The following is a 7,877-nucleotide window of genomic DNA, read 5'->3' as shown; positions in this document are numbered from 1 at the left end:
ACAATATATGTATATGCTCACAGAATGGTAACTTTTATTACATATTGTAATACGTATATGCATTTTTTTATCCTGTCTTTTCTAAGCCAACAAAATAATGATTCACAATTTTAAATATACTACATCACTAGCTGCAAAATTTGCATTGCAATTGACACGTGTTTTTTTTTAAAAAGCTTTTTCAAAATGTACATGTTGTATTCTTCATTTAATTTCAAAGTATAAATATATATTTTTTCGGATAATAGCTTAATTTTTGTAAGTTGTTTTGAAGATTTATCACTGGCTGCTACCTACATACAGACAGATACATATGTCCACTAAAATCCATAAATATTTCCAAAGCGGCTTATAAAAGATGGAGTTCTGAGTTAACTAAGGTTAAAATAAAATGCATCCTACTTGAATTGAAGTCGGTTACAATCAGTAGTTGTGACTTATCGACAAAATATATATATATATATATAATGTTTCTAAAAATCTACAAATCGTACAAACGTTTTCGTGTACGTGTTATAGTTTTCACAATGTTCGCTTAGAAAGTTTCCATAGGGATTTTTTAATTCGTAGCTACTTCTTTGTCAGGAAAATCAAAGTTGCAATATATGTATATAACGCTTCCGTGACCCCTCCTGTGCTGTGCTCCGATCGTAGCTCGTCGGGGTTCTTCTTAGTGGGTGAAGGCTATCACACTAACACCCTCCACCCCCGCACTATTCGCCAGTCATACTGGATAGCAGGGCATTGTGTAAGTTGGTAGGTACCACCCATTTATCATATATTTTACCGCCAAATTGAAATAACTGGTAATATTGTGTTCCGGTTTGAAGGGTGAATGTGTCAGTGAAAATTGAGCACAATAAACGCCCGTATGCAGGCAGTGTTCTGGCGATCGTCCCTTCCCCCCCAAAAATATTATTAAGATATATTCTGGGGCGTCTGCTTCAAATAACTAAAATATCATTATCATTGTACATGGAAAATGGTTAAAAAAAAAATATATATATATCCCGCTGAGTTTCTTTCGCCGGTTCTTCTCAGGTCCGAGGTGCTAAATTCCGAACCGGTGGTAGATTTTTGACAGTCAATAAGCAAGTGTAAACACTTCTATATTTAATAAAGATTTTTGACTTTGACTTTGACTTTGTCTCATAAACGATCCAAATCTGATGACTAAAAGTCATCAGTGAAGCGCAAGGCACCCGGATTTTCGCACCTCTTGGTTAAATCTGGTCTGCTTTGTCCACGGTTGGTGGCGCATTGGTGATGTAAGGAATGTTAATTATTTATTGCAGCTCCAACGTCTATGGGAGGTGGTCTTTCCTGTAACTATGAACTATCACAACGTGAAAGTTAAATTTCAATCCAATCAGATTTTTCGTGAAGCCGGTTTGAGCACACAAACTTTCCTCTTTACACTACTAATATAATACAATATTTAAACTCATATTACATTTTGTTATCTACATAGTTAAAGAACACGAGAGAAGGAAGCTTAATGGCTGTAAATTTAAATAAAATGTTAGTGTAAAATATTCTTACTAAAGCGAAGTCGCAGCCAATGGCTTGTAAAATTATATGAGTAAGCGTTTTCTATTTATTGGTTGATTTCGATTTTAGGGATCAGACTAAGCTTTCTTAGTATATGATAGAAGATTAATTTTATGATATCACTATAAGAAGATAGCTGTCGTCTCGTGTGAAATAATTTGGGAAAATTTGAACCAATATTTTTCATATGGCACATCGTATATGTTAAAATGAATACTTGTTTTTGTTCGTATTCTATACACGTATCGTTCTTCTAATTGAGTTGAAACTTACTGCTGTTGATGAAGCTTTTCTGATATATCTTAGTCTGACTGACTGACTTTATCTACTCTTGAGGAATAATAAAATTTTTCCGAGCAAAGCCGCGGTTGGGTTTGCTAGTCAGATTTGCTTTATGTTTTTGTTAGATATGCTCCTGCCGTATAAAGATTTATTTATTTATTTATTTATTTTTATTTATTGGAAAAGTTACACCATCAACATATCACTAAGCACTTAAAATTAATATCTGTTGGGTAACATACAAAATGATACGTCATTAAAGGTGTAAACAACAAAGATATTATATTAAAAACTATTTAAGACAAGTTTGAACTTTTAGTCAAGATTTAAAAAAGAATTAAATAATTCTTGATTATCTATGATTTATTTAATTTGTAATGATTCTTTTTTATGATTTATTTAACTTATAATTCATAAAGTTAGCATACTTGTATCTCTATTAACTAGAAAAAAATGTATTTGTTATAAGTGAATATAAAAAACTGTAGTCATTTTATTATGATACGTAAATTATTCTATATTTAAACAGAGACGAAACAATAGCTTTGTAAGAGCGCCATCTTAGGCAAACGAGCCGAAATATATTTTAGGTAATTTCGTCTACAGTAAACTCATTTTCCCGAGTTTTCACATTTGGTCAGCGCCATCTATGGATACGTTTTAAGAACTCACCGTAGTGTTTTCCAGGGCGGACGGGCGACTGCTTAACAAGTTTTACGCGAGAGGGCGCTGTGTGAAAACCCACCCTTGTAATATTGTTATTTGTGTAGTTAGAGTTATTTAATTTAATATTTTTCATTGCAACACAATTATAATATTAAATATATTTCTATTGTAAATCTACACTACTATTATAAAAAGGAAAAATTAATAAAGATTACTTTTTGAATTGTTCAAATCGGCTATTCCATTCAATAGATATTATGAATTTAATAAGTCATAGAAATAGAAAAAAAAATCTCTCTCCCTTAAGATTAAATACCTTAGGTACTTAAATAAAAAAAATAACGATGGACAAATTCGGATTATTAAGTATAAATAGATAATGTGATACTTGCGTTTAAAAAAATATAAAAATAAAACAACAAAAAAATATAAATAAAAAGGGGCCGCGAGTTTATAATAAATTAACGAGCTTAAAGACACGGCTTCCTTCGTGTCTTATTTTAAATAGCTGTTTATTCACACGCATTAAAATTCATCACGTAAATCACACACAATGTTGTGTAAACATTACAATTTTTTTTCCGCAAACTGCACATTAAATGTTATCACAGCTATTACATTGCCTCTTATGCTTTCAATAGGACGATAAAAACAAATAAAAGTAAAATAGTAAATTACAGAAATAGAACAGTTTTTATGAATTTGTAAATTGTGTATATAAAATTTATCCGAACAACAACAATATAATGACAAATAACAAAAACTTAACATCATATTAAACTATATTTTTTTTAGAATGTTTTCTACAAACATATAATAAGTATAAAATATAATTTCAGCAATCTCTGCTAATATTACAAATGTAAATTTTAATATGAAACTATTGATGAATAAAATTATAATAGCGTAGTGTTTAAATTTTTTTTTTTGTTTATTTATAAGGTGCAGTCGAATATTGAAACCTATATAAATTATATGCTAACAACACCATAACAGACACAAAGACGTTATATGAGAGATTTATGAACTATAAAAACGTCAACAAGAAAGTTTTATACCACTTAACTTTTGCTAAACGTATTTCTAAGACAGTTTTCAGGAACCTTCCGAAATTTTTTAAAAGATCTATTTTAAAATATATATATAATACTAATAACTATTGACAGTAACGTTTTATAGTAAAGATGGATTCTAACAATATCTGTACATGTTGTATTATGGTCAAAAAAGTACGCTCATTGAGCAAAAAAACAATTCGCACTGCTAGGCTTTTTACAGTATCTTTAAATGATATACAACGCGTTGTTGTGGCATAATAAAAATTTATTCGCTTTATCAAGAATTTCAAGTTATAGATATCGGGAGAATTCGAAATTTAACCGTACGTTTTTATTAATATAAACTCTCCCGTTACTGTAGATATTCATGAAATTATTATCTATGGCAATTTGGATGTAATAATACCTTGACATATATTGGACCAAATTATTGAGATAATTATGAAAATCTATAACTCATTCGATTTTCGCTCTCAATGACCGTACAAATTGTATGGCGCTAACAAGTTATGTATGTGTACTGATCAGGAGGACAATTCTACGAAGATTTTACGATACGTTCCGATTCTATTCCGATTCAAATTTGACTGTTCACCAAAATCGCCAATTTTACCATTAATGTCCATGACCCAACTTCGAATGAACTAAAAATAAAATTACATTTTGCTAGTAGAATTATGCATAGTATTCTTTAAAGGTCAGAGATTTAAAACATTCTAAGAATGAAACACCAATTGATTTATGCTACCCTAGTCTATAATCGGCTAGCAATATAATATAGGTATTCTTCAATCCAAAATAAATTGTCCTAAATTGTATAACAGAAATATCGAACACGGCACACCTGCGCATATATTTCAGAGTACAGTCGGATCGTTAAATGTATATATTTTATATCTGGTACTGAAACTATGAATAGAAAGTCACCGAAATATCTTTACGATATGTGATGCTACGTATGTATTTGAGTAATTTCGGAAGCAGTTCGTTATAATTAAATAGATCTGTTCAGAATGAACACACCCGTGTTATAGCAATAAATTATTCCAATTTCAAAATAAAAATACCTTTAAGATAACACGATTTATTAAAATTATGATTACGTTCAATTAACGCATTGCAGAGGATAAATTGATAAAACATTCCTTGTTTTCTTTTTAGATGTAACTAATTATATTTGTCAATCAAAAAATTGGTACTTGGTAGGGCTCCGTGGAACCCCGTCTGGGTAGGTACCACCCACGTATCAGATATTCTTCAGCTAAACAATAATACTTAGTATTATTATGTTCCGGTTTGAAGGGAGAGTTAAGCAATGTAACTACAGGCACAATGGACATAACATCTTTGCTCCTAATGTTGGTAGCACATTGGAGATGTATCGGATTGTTAATATTTCTTACAGTGTCAATGTCTATGAAGGACGGTGACCACGTACCACCAACTGGCCCATTTTATCGCCCGCCTACCATTATTATAAAAAAATGTTTTAGAACAGAAGTTTTTTTTAAATAAATGTATGTTTGTTAATTACGAACCTAACACCAAACAAAAACAGACGGTTTATTTCCATTAAAAAAAATATTATTTGAATGCATTATCTATTTAAATTATCTATTTTTAAACAAACAAAAAAAATATTTATTAGTGATAAAGTGGTCTATATTAATTTTAATATTTAATTTATTTGTTAACTCTTTTACCAGTAAATCCGGCGTTGAATTTTTTATTTAACAAATATGCAAATGTACAAGATGTTGCAAGACCTCTTTAAATATATTCCAACAGTTTATTTTGTATATTATAAATAAACAGTTTTAATGCTTTCTCTATATGTCTTATATTTTTTTCAAATAACAAAAACGTAATTTTATTAGTCAAAAGGTTGCCGGTATTCATCTCAGTATTTTATATTTATTTGTTATGACTTCTTTATTTCAAAAGTCGATTGCGTATTATTAAAAAAACGAATTAAAAAGTCTTCCTTTTTTATAGATAGTAAAAAAAGCTAAATTTTATTGTGACTTTAATGTAGCATCGTATTGCTTACTTTTTTTTAAATTGTATTTGATAACAACTCATGCTTGTTCTATTATTGTTGTGTTATTATATCTTTGTGTGTTTATCACATAGTATTTGTCCCGATAAACAACTGTGTGGTTCGACATTTGATAAATGAAAATAGAGGAGGTATGACCAATCATATACATATAAAATTGAATTTTAGGTCCACATTTAATAGGTATCAAACTATAAATAATAATAATAACGATAGAAAAAAATGTACTTTATAATTGTCTTAATTGGACTTTATATTTTACTTATTTAAGCTTATTTCCTATTATTTGTAAAGATACAAATAGTGCACGAAAATTTAAGAATAATCAAAATTGATTAAACAAACATCTAAAATGTTGCTATTTAGCATATCTATATTGTTGCAAGTGTTAAATATTAAAAAGGAATATATTATTTTATGAGCTATTTACTATTCACAACAGCTTTTATAATTAGTTCTAAGATTATAATGTATTTAGTAGGTCGTTAAAATTGTAAACTTAAATTTCCTTTTAAATTTAATATTTATGTGAATTTAACACGCAACGCACCGGTTTATTGTTTTTCAGTGTAGTTCTAAATTCTCTTAAATTTTAATTACACATTTATAATGATGTAGCACGTAGTAAAAAATCAATTAAGCTTCGATGAATTTCTTATACTAAAAAGAAATTAATCGAAGCTTAATTGATTTTTTCCTTTTCTTTTCTACAATAGAACTGCAATTATTTTTAACGTCGGTCGTAATAAAATTAGTATAAGAAAAGATTAAAAAATATATTTAAATTTTTTATATATTTTTGAAAATTACAACTTTTGTAATAAGTCAATATAAATTAAATCGAAATATATAATGTAAAATTTAAACCACTGGAAATTGGCATCGAACCAACATCGTGTGTCGTCTATTCCATTATCATTTAACAAACACCGACATATATTTTTCATGATATTGCTGAAAAATATTTTTAATTTACCAAATATATATAAAAAAAATTGTAAGTATTTAATTATAACCCTTGCTCGATTCCGACATAAATGGCACGGCGATAGCGCAATGCGTGTTTTTCCATTTACCATTATGATGCCTATAACTCCTTATACATAACATCCTTCTATCTAAAATATGACATTCATGATTCCGCATTACTTGTCAAATGAGACAATCGGTTTCCTTTAGATATTCTGTCACGGGAACGACTTTAGAAATCACCTTTTCTCATTTCGTGTTTTACCCATATCCCGTCACGTTTTTGACGTGTCGCCTTTCATCAATCTAGAGCTTTAGCTAACACCATTCGTAATGCCCCATTCTATTTCTATTGTATTACCTGTACGTTTGGAAACGATAAAATAAATATATTTCATTCAGGAATCCTAAAAGTAACGTTTTATAACGTGACTCTAGAAGTCAACCGTGACAGTGCAATACATGTAAAACTACTCTGCAATCGGCATAATATCTTCTTAATTATGTATTAACAGTGAAAGGCGATACGGCATATAAAAAAGGGCTATAGTTTCATTTTGAAGAGCTCCAGCCGTAGAAAATTAAAGAGGATTCTTGATTGCATTTTAGTAAATTGTTACGATTTTACGAAGAATTAATTTTAGAGAACGGAAAAAAGTAACTGGCCGGTTAGACAGCGGTACTACGGTTGTATGAAGAAAAAACGTAAACAAAATTAAAGTAAATTGTTTTTGACAAACTCCAATTTAAAACTGAACGAATTTATAGTATTTGATATTAAAAAAATAATTTAAAAGAGGTTTCAACATTTTGGCGCCAAATGTAGATAGGTGACTTGCAGTTTACAATGAAATTAAATCAAAACAAAACCTGTCATAAGTTTCGAAATTCCTAAAAAATCTTTTGAATAAACGCGATGTTTCGCGGGAGAACCATTAATACATAATATTTTTTCTATTCATAAAAACAATATCAAGTGCACTCATTAGGTACACAGATACAAAACGTTGCAGGGAAACTATATCTTGATATTCGCCATGTGCCTAATCATTTAATAATTTACATATTCAATTTTAAATTAAATATGGCATAAAATTAGTCTGTCAGAAGTGGGATTCGAACCCACGCCCAGAGAAGTGGACTGCGACCTGAACGCAGCGCCTTAGACCGCTCGGCCATCCTGACTTGTAGTGCAGTTATAAAAATAACTATCTGTTCCAGCAAACAAATTACAATCAATAAAATGACATACATACATACATCTATCATTTATTAAAAAGATCTCCTTATTT

At 29.5% G+C, this 7,877-nt stretch overlaps 1 non-coding gene across 1 annotated transcript; it reads right to left on the bottom strand.

Annotated features, from left to right (window-relative positions):
• Positions 1–7,686: 7,686 nt before the first annotated feature.
• Positions 7,687–7,770, bottom strand: Trnal-cag (transfer RNA leucine (anticodon CAG)). The gene has a single exon. It is a non-coding gene; the product is annotated as a tRNA-Leu (tRNA).
• Positions 7,771–7,877: the final 107 nt, after the last annotated feature.

The sequence above is a fragment of the Vanessa tameamea genome, chromosome 11 (genome assembly GCF_037043105.1).
Source record: "Vanessa tameamea isolate UH-Manoa-2023 chromosome 11, ilVanTame1 primary haplotype, whole genome shotgun sequence".
Lineage (NCBI taxonomy): Eukaryota > Metazoa > Arthropoda > Insecta > Lepidoptera > Nymphalidae > Vanessa > Vanessa tameamea.
The sequence above is the reverse complement of the archived record's forward strand: the minus strand, read 5'-3'. Positions and strand labels throughout refer to the sequence as shown.